The sequence below is a fragment of the Oryctolagus cuniculus genome, chromosome 19, assembly GCF_051225735.1.
Source record: "Oryctolagus cuniculus isolate XC-2025 breed Fujian yellow rabbit chromosome 19, ASM5122573v1, whole genome shotgun sequence".
NCBI classification, from domain to species: Eukaryota; Metazoa; Chordata; class Mammalia; order Lagomorpha; family Leporidae; genus Oryctolagus; species Oryctolagus cuniculus.
In genome coordinates this window covers 62730798-62750009 of record NC_142885.1, presented here as the reverse complement: position 1 = coordinate 62750009, position 19212 = coordinate 62730798, and the positions used below count along the sequence as shown (strand labels likewise).

The window sequence follows — 19212 nt, the reverse complement described above, 5'->3', positions numbered from 1 at the left end:
CTCCAGCAGGTGACCATGTCCCCAAGAACAAGGACATCGTCTGCCCGCAACAGCACCCGCAGCACCGGGCCAGTCCTAGGCGCCCAGGAGAGCGTGAGTTCTGTACACGGGTCCCGAGGTTGCCTCTCCCCAGACGAGGCCTCTCACAGAGCTCCCCACGACGTGACAGCACTTCCTGGCAGATTCTCGGGGTGGGGGGAGTGCTGGCCCTCCAAGGCTGAGAGCATCTAGAGTGGTGGCTGTCGCTCCAAGTGCCACCGGCCACTGCAGTCGCTCTTCCTTTCCACTCTTGCTCCGTTCTACTGCTCACGAAACAGCCGCCAGGGCTCTCCCAGGGTCACGTGCACAGTCCTGAATGCTGCCAGGTGGGGAGGGGCCCAGCTCTCGGCACAGCTGTGGGCCCCTGGGCCCCGACTTCCTGGTTTGTGAACCGGTTCTCATAATTCATCCCTGCTGCGCCGTCTCAGAGGAGGGAGAACTGGGCGCTGCTCAGCTGGGCAGTGGAGAGACCCCAGGGGGCGACACAGACTTGCTGGCCTCCCCAGCTGTTTCTACAGTAGAATCTCGTAGACAGTAGAAAGTAAGGACGTTCTTCCTTTTTTTTTTTTTTTTTTTTTTTTAGTTCTTTCCTTTTTTTAAGATTTTATTTCTTGGAACTGCAGAATGACAGAAAGAGAGAGGTCTCCCATCTACTGATTCACTCCCCAGGTGGCCACAATGACTGAGGCTGGGCCAGGTCAAACCAGAAGCCTGGTGTTCCATCTGGGTCCCCTGCTGCCTTCCCAGGTGCATTAGCAGGGAGCTAGATTGGAAGTGGAGCAGCCAGGACTTGAACCAGTGTCTGTGTGGGCTGCTGGTGCTGCAACCCCAGGAATGAGGTTCTGACACACCCCACAACACGGGTGACCCACGAAATCCTTACGCCAAGCAAAAGAGGCCCAGCACCAGAGACCACACACTGGGAAATCCAGGGAGACAGAAGGCAGATCGGGGGCTGACTGTCGATGGGTGCTGGGCTGGCAAGAATGTCCGGCGATGCGTGCAGTTGGTCAGTGCAGAGCCGTGTGCCGGTGCTAAAACCTTGTTGTGGGGGAAGGGTGTGCATATCTCAATAAAGCTGTTACTCTTCAAACTCCTCCTGCTGAGAACCCCAGGGCTCGAGCGGTGAGTGTGGAGGAACAGGGCAGGCCCCTGTTCCCTGTGTCCCTGTGTCACCCCACCAGCCCCAAGCAGATAAGGACACGGAGGCTCAGAGGGGGAGCGTGCCCAGCCCGAAGCCACACTGCTGCTGGTGTCTGCCTGGTGCCTGGTCTCACCTGCACAGCACTTCTGTCTGCCCTCCTGGTGCTTTCTCGGTTTTGTGGGTGAAATCAGCAGACTGTTCTTGTCTTAGTGCACCCGTGTTTGTCACAGCCGCCGCGGGCCGGGAGCGAGAGCCCGGGTGAGCGTGCTGTGGGTGCACGCACACTGAGCTGTCCCTGCAGCACCCGTGTTGGAGTCCTGAGCCCCCAGGGTGGTGGCGCTTGGAGTGGCCTTGGGGAGGTGGTCAGGTCATGGGGGCAGAGCCTCCCGGGTGGGCTCAGTGCCTTGCCAAAGAGATCCTGGAGGGCTTGCTTGTGTGAGGCCACGGCAAGATCATGCCTGCAACCCCCAAAGTGGCTGTCCTCGGAGACACCGGGACCCGTGCCCTAGGCCCTGCAGCCTCCAGACTGTGCGCAGCGCGTTTCTGTTGTCCATAAGCTGCCTGGTTTGTGCTGGTTTGCTGCAGGCACCGGAAGAGGCGGAGGCAGGAGAAGGGAGTCCTCTGGGGAAGGAGTTGTCCTCTGGGGCACCTTGGGCAGTGCAGTTCACAGAAACAGAAAGTGTGGCGGCACCGGAGGCCAGGCTGGAGTGGCCGACGGGGCTGCCTCATGCCAGAAGAGCTCCAGTTTGCCCCGGCCCAGGGCAGTCTGGGGCTGGGCTGCCCAGCAGCACGTGTGTGCAGCCCCCCTGCGTTGTGGCCTGGAAACGGTAAGATGATGAATGAAGTTCACAGGGCGTTACTACAATTACAATTTTTATTGACGTGATTGTGCATAACATAGAACGTAAATTGCACAAAGTTCCTGTGGACTTTCTCATGTATACGCGGGTGGCAGCCAGCCGCGCCCCGCCCGGCCAGGCCCTGGGCACCAGCCTCTGTCCACACAGAGGGCGTTCCCTGGCTCCAGAACCCTGGGGCCTTTTGTTTTGTGCCATCTCGGTGCTCCTCCCTGCTGGCGCAGGCGGTACACTCATTCATTCTCATCGCCGTGTAGTCACCATGCAGTGGTGACTGTGTGGCAGACCAGGGCTTGTTTATCTGTCCTGTCTTTCTACAGGAGTTATTTATCGATTTCTCTGAACGGCAGAGTTACGGAGAGACCGAGCGAGTGAGCGAGCGAGCTTCCATCCAGTGGTTCACTCCCCCAGATGCTCCCAGTAGTGGAGCTGGGCCAGGCTGCAGCCAGGAGCAGGAACTCCATCTGGGTCATTGCCGTGGGTGGCAGGAACACCCTCCCAGGGTGTGCATTAGCAGGAAGCCGAGGTGGGGCTGGAGCTCAGCCCCTCTCATATAGGATGCGGGCGGACTGAGGGGGGCTTACCACACTGTGCCGCGCGCCTGCCCCCACCTCTCCTGCTGCGGGCGGGCTCCGCTCCACCTGCGGCTGTGGGCAGTAGCGCTGCTCAGTGTGCCTGTGGGTCTCTTAGCAAACACAGAACCGCGTTTCCCTTTGGCGCCTACTCCAGAGTGTGACTGGGAAACCACGGGCCATGTGTGTGCAGAGGCTGCCGGGCCTGGAAAGCACTGCTCCCGCTCCCGCTCCTGCTCCCGCCACAGTGCGTGGGACACTTGGCTGGCCCTCCACGCCGCACTTCATTTTGGCTTTCTCGTTTTGCGCCTTCTGGTAGGTGTGCTGTGGGCCATTACTCAGGTGCAGAGACTGAGGCCAGAGGTCACTAGTGGGGCCCAGGCCACAGGCTGTGGGGAGAGGGTGGGCACCCCCGGGGCCTTGCATGATGAGTCCCTGCTCTGAGGGCCTTGGTGACCAGCTCCTGTCCGGGAAAAGATCCTTGGGAATCAGAGAGCCGCCTTATAGGCTCACTTGAGAATGTTCTAGATGCCCTGTAGCAGCAGCACCCAAGGTGTGGTCCTGACCAACAGCATAGCATCGCCTGGAGCTTGCAGGAAAGGTGGGCTCCGGGGGCCTCTTCACACCTGTGTTGGGGTGGGGGCCCAGGCCATGATGTTTGCGGGGGTCTCCCAGGGATGCTGGTGGGCACCCACCTATGATAGCCACTGGCCAGAGCTTCGTGGTGAAGACAACAGCCCGCCCCCTTTCAGCTGTGCAGCCTTGGACTCGGTGCCTACCTGTCGGGCCTGTTTCCCCGTCTGTAAAACGGGCATCATGATAGTACTCCCCCCACAGGATGTTTTTAAGGATCGAGGCAGCTAATGTTTGTCCTGTGCTTGAAATAGTCCCTGGCACCGAGCTGGCTGTCAATAAACAACTGTAAAAAGGAAAGATAAGACTCTGCTTGGGGAAGCTGGCACCAGCAGAGTCCGACACGTGGGTGCCATGCCACTGCTGCTTCCTCTTGTGGCACCCAGGCCATGCCTTGCTGCCTGCCAGGTCCTGCTCCAATGCAAAGCTCAAGTCCAGGAGACTGAGGGTGCGTGGGGCGGCGGCAGGGCTGCCCCCCAGACCCTTCAGGGAAGGGGGCCTCTCGGCTCCTGTCACTGGAGATGGCCCCAGGCCAGAGCCCTGTTCTCAGGGAGCCTCCAGCTGCCAGTGCCTCTCTGGGGTTTCATTTTCAGTTTCCGGGAAAGGGGTGTCCTTCCCGACCTGGGCTTCTCCCTTCACCGCCTCCTGGGCTTGGGGCACTGGGGGTGTATCAGGCATCCTGTCTTGGGTACCTGCCAAGGCCAGCATCACCGGAACCCAGGGCTGGGGTGGCAGGGGCCCCCACAGCAGTGGGCAGAGATGGCAAGGAGTGACCCGCAGAGGTGAATCCCAGTACAGCTGTGGCATGGGGATCTGGTGATGGTATGTGCAGGGGGCTGAAGGCCAGGGCCAGCCTGGCTGTGCAACATGCCCAGCGGCCTACACAGGAAAGCAAGGCCTGCTACAGAGCACCAGGAGCGTCCAGAGGGCAACGGCCAAGGGGTGGGGTGGCAGGGAGGGCTTTGGGGCTCTGCGTTCTTGTCCAGACCATGTGGGTGCTTCAGTATCAGAAACTTCCCCCCAAGGAACAGAGAAAAGAAAGAAGATAATTTCTTTAACTGGTTTGCTCAAGGGATAGCCTACGTCGCTCCTGTTCTGAGAAATTCAGGTCAAAAATTAATTAGGACTAGAGCCGCGCTGGCATCTCTTAAGGGTGCCAGTTTGAGTCCCTGCTGCTCCACTTCCGATCCAGCTCTCTGCTGTGGGCTGGGCGGCAGTGGAAGATGGGCCAAGTGCTTAGGCCCCTGCACCTGCACCGGAGACCCTGGCTCCTGCCTGGCTTTGGATCAGCTCAGCTCTGGCTGTTGCGGCCATCTGGGGAGTGAACCAGGGGACGGAAGACCTCTCTCTCTCTGTCTCTACCTCTCTCTGTAATTCTTTCAAATAAATAAAATAAACCTTTAAAAAAATTAACTAAGACTTTGGAGTCTGGCTGTCTGGGTTCCAATCTGGCTGCCCCCACTTAGCAGCTGCCTCAGAAAAGCTGCTGAAGCTCTCTGAGTCTTGGTTTTCTCACCTGTGAAATGGCACAGTGTAACTGCTGTGTTCCTGAGGCAGGTGCTTGGTGCAGCAGCTAAGACACCACTCGGGAAGCCTAGGCCTGCATCCTGTATCCGAGTGCCTGGTTCAAGTCCCGGCTCCTCTTCCCATCCAGCATCCTGCTCAGGGTCCCAGCTACCCATGTGGGAGACTTGGGTTGAATTCCTGACTCCTGGCTCCTGACTTTGGCCTGGTGCAGCTCCAGCTCTTGCAGGCATTTATGGAATAAACCAGCAGCTGTAAGCCTCCCCCCCACCAGGAAGATTCTGACCCACAGAAAACCAGAGAGGCCTGTGGTCCTGTATTTCCAATACACTTCCTGGCGAGATTGGTGCTGCCCATCTAAGGACCATACTTTGAGTAGCTGAGGTCAGAATTTGATCTAGGTTGTAGCACATGTGTGTGCACACATGTGTAACATGTCCCTGAAGTGTGCACTTAAGATCGGTGCACCTGATGGGACAGGCATGCCCTGTATCGAAGCGCTAGGGTTTGAGTGCCGGCTCCTCTGCCTCTGGTCTGTCTTCCTGCCGATGCACACCCTGGGCTCTCTGCCACCACATGCCAGACTGGATCGAGGTCCTAGCTCCTGGCTTTGACTTTGGCTTTAGCCTGGCCCAGCTCATTTAGCAAGTGATCCAGGGGATAGAAGATCTCTCTCTGCCTCTCAGATAAAAGGAAAAATAAATAAGTTTTTAAAATTAAAAAAAAGTACTGCACATGGGTTGTGTCTCGACAGAAAGTACTACAGACAGAGCACACTGCACACCGGGTGCGAGATAAAAATAATAAAAAATAAATTAAAAAAAATAACAGCCCAAGAGTGCTCTCAGGGACTGAGCCATCCCAGGCCTGGCCACCCACAGTGCCTGTGCGTCCCATCCCCCACAGACTCTGGTGCAGGTGCTGGAGGCCCCTGCCCAGACAGCCCCGCCCGTCTCAGGAACGGGGGAGTTCCTCAGCCCCGAAGCTGCTATGCCGCCTGCTTTGTTGCTGGGCCTCCAGCAGGAGAAAGGGGAGTTTCCTTGGGATTGCTGCTCCAAAGACAGGCACAGCTGCCGCCCCAGGTAGTGTGGGCCCGCCCCCACCTCCCCTGCTCTTGGTGACCCCTGGTGCCCCTGCTGGGGGGCCTTAGCCCTCCTCACCCCACCCCGTCCTTGGCCGCCTCTGCTGTCCCCTCGATGAGGATGCCCAGGCAGTGTGGCTGACCTGCCGTGTGGCCGTGAGCAGCCGCAGCACTTCTCTGTGCTTGTGTTTCCACCACTGTGACGACTGACCTCGCCCAGTGCACAAGCACAGGCAGGGCCTGTAGTGGGCGCGTGCTCCGCTGCCCACCCAGGTGCCCTCCTGGCCTCTGGCCGTGCTCCTGCCCCTATGACATGCCTGGCTCAGTCCCCACTGCCCTCCGCCCTGTCCCCATTGGCTGCAGGTGGGACAAGGCCTTCCTGCTCCCAGGAGGGTCTGGCCCTCTGCCTGCCTCCGCCTGCCTCCCAGGGGACAGGAGGCTGCCGGGACACAGCAGGTGGACACCTGCTCTTGGGCCTTTCTGGAGTTCTGAGGCTCCCACATGGGGGATGGGAGCCCACTTTGCAGGTGAGGAAGATGAGGTGGGGGGGGGGTTGTGTCGCTCAGTCCTAGGTTTGGGGCCTGCCTGGGGATGGGGGCTGTCAGATCCTGACAATACCATGACCCTGCCATGGCCCTGCCCTGCGTTGGCCTCCCCATCAGAGACTAAGCCTCAGCAGGTGGAAGGGGGTTGGGGGTGGGGCGGGCACAGCAAGACCAGGAATCAGAACTGCCCCTGAAAGCTGTAGAGCGGCCAGCCGGTTTGATTCCACACCTACTGTGCGCACTGCAGTCTTTCCGCACCCGACATCAGCCCCTCGGCGAGGAAGGGGCTCTGTTTCCATTGAACAGGTTGGCAAGCTGAGGTGCAGGGCAACAAGCAGGTCCCTAGGCCGGAGACGCGCAGCAAGGGGCAGGCTGGGGCTGCAGACCCAGGCCCTCGTCCCCCGGCCTGCAGACTGGAGCGCGCGCACAGGATCGCTTCAGGCAGGCTCAGGTGTTAGGACACGAAAGGATGCAACTGATGTACCAGAGGTCACGCAAGGGGGCGGGACTGACCCCAGCTGGACGCCAGGGAGGGGCGCTCAGCACAGGCCACGTTTGAACCAAGGTGGGAGGGAGGGGAGGAGCCAGGGAAGAGTGTCCCAGGCACGGTGACAGGATGTGTAAAGGCCCTGAGGCGGGACTGGGGCTGGCATGCTGGAGAAAGCAAGGCCTGCCTGGCTGGAGTCCTGTGGGTGACAGGGACAGGGAAGACAGGGCTGCAGCTGTGGGCAGGGGTGTGGCAGGCAGCAGGCAGGGCGTGGCAGGCAGCAGGCAGGGGTGTGGGTTCATTTCAAGGGTTGGTGAAGCCACCAGAAAGCAGCAGCAGACAGACTGGAGGGTCTGGGAGCCAGGCCTGGGGGCCTGGGAGGGGGTTGTAGGTGCCACACACCTGGCCTTGCTCCTCGCTCTGCCACTCAGCAGCTTTGCAATCTGGGGCGCATTGCACAAGTTCTGTGAGTTTCCTTGGGTATAAAATGGGGGACTTGGGGTGGGCTTGTGGCCAGCTGGAGTCCCGACTGTTCTGCTTGTACTCCAGCTCCCTGCCTATGTGCCTGGGAAGGCAGCGGCTCTTGGCCCCTGCTGCCCATGCAGGAGACCTGGATGGAGTCCCAGGGTCCTGACTTCAGCCTGGCTCCGCTCTGGCCATTGGAGGCATCTGGGGGATGGAGTGAACCAACAGATGGAAATCTCTCTCTCTCTCTCTCTCTCTCTCTCTCTGGTGCTCTGCCTTTCAAGTAGATGAAAATATGACTACAATTCCATTTCAAACAGGGAATGGGGACCGCTCATCCCCTCTTGCAGTGAGGCAGTGACATAAAGCGCTGGGCACAGAGGAGGGACCTGAACGGCCCTCCATGTTGTTGCTGCAGGAGGTGGCCCAGCGGCAGGGCTTTGGGTCATGAGGGTGTGCTCCCGGGGCTGTCCTGAGAGCTGAGCTGAGCCGAGCCGAGCTTCCTCCCTGTCTGTGTCCTGGCTTGCCGTGTGGTCATGCCTCTGCTCTCGTCCACCACTGCCAGCCCCGGGCAGACACCAGGAGCCACCTGTGCTTGGTGTGCAGACCCCCAACTATGAGCCGACACGACCCATCCTGACTCCCAGGAGTATCTCTCGGGCATCTTAGCTGGTACCAAGGTGCTGACCAGCACATGGCCTGGCCCTGCCAGGTGCCCTGGGCAACATCCACGTGGTGAGGGGGACTTCCTGAGGGCAGCGCCCTGGGGGGTCCCAGGAAAGCTCCTGGGGGCCAGTCCAGGAGCCTCCACTTGCCCTTGTAGGGAAGACCACAGTGCCTTTTACCTCCCCACCCCCCAGCACTTGTTCTGTGATCAGAGGAGTTTAAAGATTGGCAGATGCAAAATAATGGGAGCAGCTCGTAGGACTACCAGCTGGAAGAACTGACCAGCTATGGAGTTGTGAAGAAGCCAAATAAAGCGACCGTAGTATCTGGGGCTGGCGCTGTGATCCTGCAGGTAAAACCACTGCTGGCATCCCATAGGGCCGCACATGCTCTCCCCCACCCCGCGAAGTGCATGACGTCAGATGGAGCTCAGACCCCGGCACTTAGCAGCCCAGTGACTAGCATTTGCTCAGTGCCCAGTGCTGTCCAGGACGCTGTTGGACTCATCAGGATAGGATGTGCCTGCTGTGAGCTCCCACATCTGCACTTTGGACCCTGGGGCGGGCCTGAGAGTGTGCACTGCCAGCCAGTCCCCACGCGCGGCGGGCGGCCGCTGAGCCCCGTGCAGAGTGGCCACTCTTGGCTGCACTGTTCCCCATGACTGGCCTTGGCTACGACAAGCCTGCGACTCGTCCTGGTTTCCCTTTCTGTCTGGACAAGGCGAGGGATCAGGCCTTGCTGGGGTCTGACAGGTGGGACAGTAGTGACATCCCCCCCCCCCGCCCCTGCCACCTTTCTCCAGGAAGCCCAGAGACTGGGGCTGGGTTGAGGGCAGCCCCGAGAAGTGATGGGGGATCGCTGGGTCAGGAGCAGCCCCCCGGATGACACGAGCACCCACGGAGTGAGTGGGCACGCGAATGTCGCCTGTGTGTTTGGTTGTCGGGCATTCGTGGAGCGCTGCCTGGACTCCATGTGACGGAGGGAGTGAGGGCTGACTTCCTCTCGCCTCTCACATGCAGAAACAGACCCAGAGAGGCTGAGCTCCTTGCCTGAGGTCCCGCGGCAAATGCAAGGGTAGGGCAGGCATCCACTCGTGCCAGGCAGGGAGACCCTAGGCTGGCTCTCGTCCCAACCCCGGTCCTCCCGATGGTACCCAGGTCAGGCCTGGGAGAGGGGAAAGCTCCCGCCACAGCTCCGGGGATTAACGGTGGCCTTGGAGAGGGACACGGGAGGGGAGACTGCGGTCGCTGGAGCTGCTGGGACGCTGCCACCCCCCAGGCCCTGCAAGGGGAGGTGGCTCTGCAGACCGCTGAGTTAAGACCCTCGCCTCCAGGACCACGTGTCCCTTGTTCTGAGCACTGTTTGTGGTTTCTGTTACAGGGGCCTCAGGAACCTGTACGCGGGGTGACCCAGGGCGATACACCCCGCAGGGGGCCTTCTGCTTCCTCCCCGCAGCTCCCACCATGCAGCCGCCAGCCCCTGACACCAGCAGACAGGGACCCCTGAGGGCCCTGTGGAGAGTGTGGTGGGCCTGGGGTCTCCCCAGGGACAGCGTGGAGCAGGCCCTGCAGGTGCATGTCTAGAACCACCTCCCTCTGCAGATGCGCGGTGTGGAGGGCAGGGTGCAGACAGTCAGGAGACGGCCCGCCCTAGACCTCAGTGCCTCGGTGAGTCACCGTTACCCTCTGTAACACAAGGGCCCTCTCGTCTCCCGACGTCTGCCGTGGACAGGGCCTCCTTCCTTTGGGGAGCTTCCTTCTGAGATACTGCTGTGGCCTGTCCAGCACACAGGCTGCTGTGTGTATGACTGACTTTATAACAAGGGAACTGGGGTCCAGCGAGGGAGCAACAGTGGTTGCTGGGAGGAGAGGTTCCTGGGGTTGGCACAGGCAGATGGGCATTCCAGGCCTGGTGCCCTGGAGTGAAGTCCAGGGTGTGGCCCTCGAGGCCAGGAAAGTCCCCAGGGCTGGAGTCAAAGCTGGCTGAGCAGCTGGCCTCCTGCACTTGCCCGGCTGGCCTCTGGTTCCTCCTGCGGTGCAGGTGGGGCGTGCGTGCCTGGGAGCATCAGGGTGGGAGCCTTGTGAGATGGCGCCTGGCGGCAGGCAGCGCCACTGTGTGTGCAGCACCGCCCAGAGGCCACTGGCGTGAAGTCTGTGGTGTGTTTGGGAGCATGTGTCCCTGAGCTGCTAGTGGGCGTCCCTGCACGGGGCCTGTGTGGCAGGAGCTGGGAGTGTGAGTGGGCACAAAGCCCAGGGCAAGCCACATGCCAGAAGAGCCTGTGTGCCGTGAGTGTGCACGCGGGTGCACGCACACACACACATGTGCGTGCATGTGAGTTTTGCTTCCACATGTGGGGCTGCTCAGTGGCTCCGATTCCCATAAACCTCAGTCTGATTCCCAGCAGAGACCTCACTGTGGCGGCCGTGGGCAGCGCGGCCCAGGCTTGGTCTGTGGCCTCCCAGTCTGGAGCCGCCAGCCCCGGGTGCAGCGGGGATGGAAATGAAAGCAGGACATCTGGCCTGGCCTCTGTGACAGGAAGCTGACCGCAGGCGCCAGAGGGAAGTCACGCACCAGCAGGGCATATACCTGCATTCTAAAAGCGGAAAGCAGATCACGGGGGAGCCAGCCCGGGCCTCGGCTCGCTTCCTGCGAAAACAGAGTGGGAGCCCTTGCGTGAGTGGGGCTGATGGCAGGCACGCAGCCCCTGCTTTGCCCAGCTGGCCACCACTCTGCGGCCTTGCAGACTGGGCCATGAATGGGATGCATCGAACGCTTCCTGCAGCTGCCTAAACAGAGCGGCAGTTGCCCCCGGGTGCCAGCGTTCCCTGGGAAGTGACCTTGGCTGATGTGGTCGTTTCTGTCGTCCCAGGAGCTAACTGAGCGAGTGCTCCTTTAACGATCAACTATTTCCATGCAGCTGGTTCCTGTATATATTTTAAAGATTTATTTGAAAAGCAGGGAGATAGGGAGAGAGAGATGGAGGGGGAGAGAGAGAGACAGAGAGAGAGAGATGGAGGGAGAGAGAGAGAGACAGAGAGATCTTCCATCTATTGATTCATTCCCTAAATGCCCACAACAGCCAAGGCTGAGCCAGGCTAAAGCCAGGGGCCAGGAACTGCATCAGTGTCTCCCCCATGGGTGGCAGGGACCCAGGCACCTGGGCCATCACCTGCTGCTTCCCAGATGCGTTAGCGGGGAGCTGGGTCAGAAGCAGAGGTGGGACTTGATCGTAGGCACCCAGTGTGGGATGTGGGTGCCCCGCGCAGTGGCTTGACCTCCTGCACAACACCCGCCCTGGTTCCTGGATTTCAGTCCCATTTGTCAGTGATGAAATCGAGCTGGGATTCAGATCCAGATGGCTTCCAGCTTCACCCTTCAGAGGGCTCGGCTCAGCCCAAGGGAAGAAGGGCCTGAGCCAAGGTGTGGGGGTGGCACCGAGCTAGCCCCACGGGAGACAGAGTGGGAGGAGCCCTGTGGCCGCGGGCAGGGTGCCAGGGCAGGATGGAGGCCAGAGGAGGGGGGAGCACTCTGGGCCTTCCTTAGAGGGTGCTGCAAGCTACAGGGAAAGGGATGGCGATGTGGTTCCTCCAACTGCCGTCTCGGTCAAGGGCACCTGCAGGCACCGGGTCACTCAGGCCCCAAACCCCGGCATCATCATAGTGGGCCATTTGTGGGGGTAGACTCAAGCCAGCCGTGTCTTTGCCACCACCCTGCCCCAAGCCCCTGCCACCTACAGCCTCCTGGCTGGCCTCCCTGTGTCTCTGCCTACCATGGATCCATTTGCTACACAGAGCCAAGGCATTACTCTCTCTCCCCCACACACACACACACACGCCCCCATTTAGAGCCAGATCTGGATTCCTGACTGTGGCCTGCAAGTGTCGCCTGGTCAGGCCCCGCCTTCCTCTTGACCCCAAGGGTCTGCTCCCACAGCTAACCCCCCAACGTGTGCCCTGCACCCACCCACACCAGCCTTCCTGTGCCATGGACACACGCGGTCACTCCCACCACAGGCCTTTGGTATCCCCACTCCCTCCGCCTGCACAGCCCTTCCTTGGGCCACCAGGGCTCGGCCGAGGGAGCCCCTCCACGTGAAGACCCCGTCCTCAGCCCGCCTGGTTTGTTTCCCGCACGTGTGTGCACTCAACACCCCGCGCCGTCTCCAGATCTCTCCTCGCTCTTCTCCCGACTTGAAACTTGAGCAATGCAGGGTGCTCGTTGGTCATGTTCACCACTGCACCCAGTGCCCGGAGCCTAACAGGTGTTCAGTGAAGAAACAAAGAGATCAGACTGTGTCTCCCTCTTTGTAAAATGGGGCCGCGGCAAACCTCCTGGCAGGGTGATGGCGTGGCTCAGAGCTACTGCCCTCAGGTTTCTTCCCCACTGGTCCCGGGTCCCAGCCCCTGCAAACTCCCCGATCCCAGGCCCTGGCAGCAGGCGCCCCGTCTTGCGAGCTCTGGGAGGCCAGCACCGCCTAAGCCCTCGGCAGCAGGGCCTCTGCCACGAGTCCCTGAGGCCAGCTGGGGCGTTGGCACCTAGCGGCCAGCGCACGGTTATGCAAATCCTGCCTCCCCAGTTCAGCGGCTGCGGCCCCTTCGAAGCGCCTTTGCAGACTTTCTGGAGCTGACTTGCACTTCCTTTGTCCCAGCTGGGCTCACTCAAGAGTGCGGCTGCTTTGCAAAGCTGAGGTCAGGATGTTCCGAAGGCAGTGCCTGTGCGGGGCTGCTGGCCGCCTCCGTGAGCTATAACGAGGTCACGGCCCCCAGAGAACCTGAGTCCTTGCACAGTTGGGAGACTACCTGTTTCCCCCAGTTTGGAGAAGCTGCTAGGGAGGGGGGGACTAGCAGGGGGTCATTTTGTCCATCCCCCTGCCTCCTGACTTGCATGCTGCCCTGGGTGGGAGTGCATTTTGAGTGTCCCGTCCCCTGCTTTTCCCCTCTTGCCGGAGGGGTAAGATGCCCTTTCTCAGTGCTGCCTTCTCATCCTGGGCCAGCAGACGGAGGCTCGGGCTCAGTTTTCCAGAGCAGGGCCACTTGCACAGAGCCATGGTCGTCCCGAGAAGACGGGCCGGCTGCAGCTAGGTGGCGTCGCCTGGGCTTCTTCTGGGCAGCCCCGGGAGAGTTGCACACACATTCGGTTGCTCCAGGGCATCCGAGTGCTGACCGAGACCCGTTTTAGGTCTGGAAGACGTGTGCTGGGAAGCCGTGCCTGCTCCGAGCAGAGGTTGGTGACGCTGAAGCCCCCCTCCCCGCTGCTCTCACACCTGCCGGGGGAAGGGCTGGAGCCACGGAGACTGACGGGGTCACCCTGTTCCTGGCTGTGTGGCCTCGGCTGAGGCCTGCATTCCTGGAGGCAGACTGAGGACACAGATACTTCCCTATTCCAGTCTGAATCTTGTCTGAGTTGGATTCACGCACATGAAATTAACGGATTCAGCGTGACCCTTTGGTGGCATCGGGTGCCTCCGTGGTACTGCGCGCCACCCTGTGTCACTCAGCAGTCACCGCCCAGGCCGCCCGCTCACAGCCCCGGGGGACTTTCCCAGAGCTCCCGGCTCAGCCGTGTGACAGGGACACAGCCTGGGGTCTCCTGGCCGCGGCTCTGGAAACGCATGTGAGGATGTTCTGTGGTTTTTCCTTGTGTTCTTCATTCAGCCCTTCACCGTTGCATGCGTTTGAGCACTGGAGACCCGCGTAACCCCCTCAGCCAGTCCACCGCCCGGCCCTGGCCCCCAGAACTGCCCCGCTCGCTGACCTCGGCCGCTGGCCCCACCCCAACGCCAGACGTGTTTCCTCTGTCGTTCCTGCCGCCATTCCCGGGGCCGCGGGCCTCCCGAGGAGGAGCTCCCAGGGCCCCTGTCCCAGAGGATGACTGTCCACGCTCGGGGGAAGGGCGTCTGGAGTTTGCGGGGATCACAGACTGCAGTAAACACGCGGGGCCAGGTATCTCTACCTCTCTAGGCCAGGGATGCTGGCTGCGTGCTAATCATGTGTGGTGCTCCTCTGACCCGGCGACAGTAAACCTCCCCACGTCCCAGCCCTCACTTCTTCTTTTTTTTTTTTTTAACTTTTATTAAATGAATATAAATTTCCAAAGTACAGCTTATGGATTACAATGGCTTCCCCCCCATAACGTCCCTCCCACCCGCAACCCTCCCCTCTCCCACTCCCTCTCCCCTTCCATTCATATCAAGATTCATTTTCGATTCTCTTTATATACAGAAGATCAGTTTAGCATACATTAAGTGAAGATTTCAACAGTTTGCTCCCACACAGAAACATAAAGTGAAAAATAATAGATGATTTTTTAAATGATGATGAAATCAGATCAGACCTATTGTCATGTTTAATCCCAGTGAGAGTCAAGTTGGGAATTGATAATTTCTTCTTCTTTTTTTTTTTTTTTTTTTTTTACAGAAGATCAGTTTAGTATACATTAAGTAAAGATTTCAACAGTTTGCACCCCCCTAGAAACACAAAGTGAAATATACTGTTTGAGTACTTGTTATAGCATTAAGTCTCAATGTACAGCACATTAAGGACAGAGATCCTACATGAGGAGTAAGTGCACAGTGACTCCTGTTGTTGACTTTACAAATTGACACTCCTGTTTATGGCCTCAGTAATCTCCCTATGCACCAGTCATGAGTTTCCAAGGCTATGGAAGCCCCTTGAGTTCTCCGACTCTTATCTTGTTTAGACACGGTCATAGTCAAAGTGGAGGTTCTCTCCTCCCTTCAGAGAAAGGTACCTCCTTCTTTGAAGACCTGTTCTTTCCACTGGGATCTCACTCACAGAGATCTTTCATTTAGTTGTTGTGTGTGTGTGTGTGTGTGTGTGTATGTGTTTTGCCAGAGTGTCTTGGCTTTCCATGCCTGAAATACTCTCATGGGCTTTTCAGCCAGATCGGAATGCCTTTAGGGCTGATTCTGAGGCCAGAGTCCATCCCTCACTTCTGTAAAGTGGGCACGATAGCCGTGCCAGCCGCCCCGGGTTACTGTGAGGAGGCAGTAACACCGGGTGAGGCACGGAGTAAGTGGTCCACACACGGATGGTGCCTTGTGCTTTGGGGGGTTGAGTGTGGCTCCATCCATGTCCTTGGCCTTGGTTTTACCTGCAGCGAGTGGCCCGTGAACCAGGGTTGTTGCAAGAGGTGTGCGCACTGCCTTGGTGCCCCTTTCTGGAGCCAGAGGTTGGGTCACGAAGTCTGGGTGCAGACTGAGATCGGACAGCCCAGCCCGGATTCCACAGAAGTGGAAACTGAGGCCCCGAGGGTGGCAGTGTCTTGCCCAAGACACTGCGGGTGGAACCAGTCAGGCAGGGGTGGAGAAAGACCTGGCTACAGGTCTCTCCTGACCTGCCCCATACGCTTCCACCTGATTTCAGTGTTTGTTGAATGAATAAGCAAGCAGAGTAGTAGCAGTTAGGAGCACAAGCTCTGGAGTCAGCCTGCCAGGGATCCACCTGGGGTCCTTCCTCTTAGGAGCTACGTGACTCTGGACACCTTCCTGGACCTCTCAGAAGCTCAGTTTCTTTCTCTGTAAAATGGGCACAATCGTGTGTCTAAGGGATCATCTAGATCCTTAACTGAGGTGATGCATGCAAAGGTGTGGAACGGTGCTGGGCACACAGTAAGTGCTCAATAAAAGCTAACTTTTAAAATAAAATTAGTGACAGGGACAGTTGGGGGAGCTACGAACAAACCCCAGAGGTCCACGGTGTTGCCAGAGGTGGTGCAGGTGTCCTTGTTGGTGGTTTATTAAAAAGTCGAGGAACACAGCAGGTGACAGGACCCTGCCTTTGCCCACTCGGGGCTGCCCTGTCCATGGCGGCCTCACGAGGCTCCTGGGCAGCTGAGCTGTGGCTGGCTTGAGCTGAGGTTTGGCCATCTGTGTCCACCGCACAGTGATTGCCAAGATTTGCCACAAGCAAAGGCCCTGAGGCAGGAGGGTCCCTGGCACGTGTGAGGGACAGCAGGGAGCTGTGTGGGGTTGGGAGGGGAGGGGCTGGCGATGGAGGCACAGAGGGGACTCGTGGGGTCTGTCTCCACTGGACTGTGTCTCCTGGGCAGGCGCAAGGTCTGTCCTGGAGGTGTCTAGGCCCAAGGGCCAGCGGGGTGCTGGCATTTAGTCTGCCTGTTACACGAATGTATGTCATTGCTGGGGCCTAACCTCAGTGGAGTAGAATGGAGTAGCCAGCAGAGAGAGGGGACCGATGCCTGCGGCAGCACACACCACAGTGTGGGCCTGGGCTCGAGGCCCTCGCTCTCCGGCTGCTGGGAAGTTGGTGGCCTAAGGTCCCCTCTGGGCAGGGCCCCAAGCCACTCTGGGGGCAGCCTACCTCCAGTGATTGGTCATGTGGATAGCAGTGCCTGGCTGCCTCTCCCCACGCAGGACAGCCCTGCAACGCTGCTGCAGCCTCAGAGCCGGCTGAGCTGGCTGACGTCCTGTGTCCGGTCCTGCAGCCCTCGATGCCCCTGCTGGGGCTGCACCCAGGGTGCTCCCCAGTGAGCCTCCCGCACACTTGTCTGTGAGCTCCCCCTTCCCAGGGAACCCACCTGTGACGCCTGCCGGGCCACAGCCTTGCTGTTCACTCCACAGAGCTGCATTGGTGCAGCCTGTCCCAGGCAGTGTTCTGGGGTGCCAGCAGCAGCCCCAGCCCCCCCACGCTGTGAGTGTAGGGACGCCGGGCATCTGCAACCCCAGCATGGTCCCACTACCCCCGGGAGGTCAGACTTGGCTTCAGCTCGCAGGGCTGGCCCTTAGCAGGTGCATACCCAGGAGCTCAGAGTTCTGAGACAGACCCAGGCCCAAATCCCAGCCTGGCGCCCCGTGCTGGTGGGCATCTTCTCCTTATTTGAAGAAACGTCTGTGCAGGTCCTTCACTCATTTTGAAACTGAGTTGTGTATCTTTTTGGTGTGGACTTAACATGCTCTTATATTCCTATTTCCTGGACGCTAGATCCTTAGCAGCTATGTGAGTTACAACTATTTCCTCTTGTCCTGCTGGTGCGCTTTTCCCTACACTGCCCCCAGACATACTTTGGCAAGCATTTTATTAACAGACATTCAACTTTTTTTTTTTTCATAAACACTGTGTTTTAAAAAAAAAAAATTTCAGGGCCGGCACTGTGTGCAATGGGTTAATGCCCTGGCCTGAAGCACCGGCATCCCATATGGGCACCAGTTCGAGTCCCAGCTGCTCCACTTCTGGTCCAGCTCTCTGCTATGGCCTGGGAAAGCAGTAGAAGATGGCCCAAGTCCTTGGACCCCTGCACCCGCGTGGAAGACCCGGAGGAAGCTCCTGGCTCCTGGCTTCAGATTGGCGTAGCTCCGACCATTGCGGCCAATTGGGGAGTGAACCAGCGGATGGAAGACCTCTCTCTCTCTCTGTCTCTCCTCTCTGTATAACTCTGACTTTCAAATAAATAAATCTTTTTAAAAAATTAAAAATTAAAAAATTCTCCCTGGGGGATTCTCTGCTGATCACCAGGGTGGAGGGAAGAGCTGGGGTCTGTGGTGGACTTGACGTTAATGCCCGCTGCCACCTGATTATTGAAAGATACCTGAGGGGGACCCTTTGTTCCTGTGGGAGTTGGCCCCGGCTCTGCCTCTGACAGCTGTGTGCTCTTGGGTACGTCCCTGTGCCTGCCCATGCCTTGATTTCCCTTTCTGTAAAATGGGCTGAAGGCAGGCACCTGATTCTGTGTGTTGTCTCGAGGAATAACGAAGCCTGGGCACAGGAAGTGCCCGCTTGGCACTGGTGTCTAGCCTAGGCCCAGCCCGTGACAGCTCAGAAAGATGCCAGACAAGCCCCTCTCCTTAGGGCCGTAGGGCCTGGTCTTTGTTGCTGGTAACCAGGGCATCTTAGGTCTGATCTGCCTGGGAACTGGGGTAGGGCAGTTGAAGCAGAGGGCAGGGCCCATAATTCCGTGCACTTCACCTTTGTCCACCCTGGAGCAGGTGGCAGGAAAGCCCCTTCCAAGGATCTTTGATCTCCCTACACAAAGGGTTGCTTCAGGCTGGAACAGGAGGGTGGCGGGCTGTGGGAGGGGAGCGAATCCCCCCTCAGGGGAGACTCCCCCAGCGTGTGCAGACAGACCCCAGCTGGCTGCTCGGGGCAGTAACTTAAGACACCGATGTTGCAACTCCTGGAGCTGCGGAGATGCTCCCCACCCCTCCCCGGGTATTCTGCAGGAGCTTCCAAGGAGGTTAGCACACAGCCGCCCCCGGCGCCAGCCCAGCTCACATTCCAGCCGGCTGCCCCCCTCCCCAAGGCAGCCCAGAGCGCCTCCAGGGGCACAAGGTCTGGTTCCTGTTGTTTGTTTCAGAATCGGGTTCATTGCCGACTCGTTTTAATGTCGAAGTGGCACACTGAAATGTCTTGGAAAATGGCGGGAGCCTGCATCCCCTGTGATCTGCTGGGACAGCCCAGCGACATCTGTCGCTGCCACAGCCTGCACTGAGTGGCTTAGGACAGTCCCTCTCTGCGGGGGGCCGTCCGGCCTCCCGGGGGGTCATCAGCACTGTCTGGAGTTCTTGGCGGTCACCACTTGAGCAGGGTACGCTGGCAACGAGGGGAGGCGGGCAGGGTATCTCACAGCATCCTACCGTGCACCCAGGACAGCAGGGCTGAGGCGGCGACACCTGGATTAGGGGTGCCAGCACGCTAGTCTGTCAGGGAGGGCTGACTCCGACTCAGAGGGCCCCGGAAGAGAGGAAGGACGTCTTGGTGGTGGCGCTTGTCCGACTGAGAGGCTGGAGGAGGCGTGCCGGGCAGCGAGCAGTGTGCGCACAGGCCCAGAGGCATCTTTGATGGGGGGAGGGGGGTGCCGGCAGGGAGATGGAGCCTGCGGTTCAAGGTGGGGTCAGGTGGACTTGGGCTTCAGCTCTGGCTCTATTACTCCCCAGCCGTGTGGCCTCAGGCCTGCCCTCGGCCTGCAGCCCAGTCCCCTCAGCACTGAGGCTGCATAGCCATGGCCTCATCTACACCACTCCCCCCGGAACCCACTCTGCCTCCCAGGCACCTGCTAAGTGCTTCCTGCTCGCTCCCTCTCCCCGCCACCCCCACCCCGCACCCTCCGTGCAGTTTCGTCTCCTTGGAAAGCTCACGCTGCAGGTGGGGGTTGTGCCCGGGGCCGACATGCTCCGGCTCGACTCTGGGAGACTGCTGTGCCAGAGACACTGTGTGTGGCATCGGG

At 59.3% G+C, this 19212-nt stretch overlaps 1 long non-coding RNA gene across 1 annotated transcript; it reads left to right on the top strand.

Annotated features, from left to right (window-relative positions):
• Positions 1-1835: 1835 nt before the first annotated feature.
• On the top strand, positions 1836-17472 carry LOC149120623 (uncharacterized). Its single transcript, XR_016226230.1, has 2 exons — positions 1836-2010; positions 17133-17472. It is a non-coding gene; the product is annotated as an uncharacterized LOC149120623 (long non-coding RNA).
• Positions 17473-19212: the final 1740 nt, after the last annotated feature.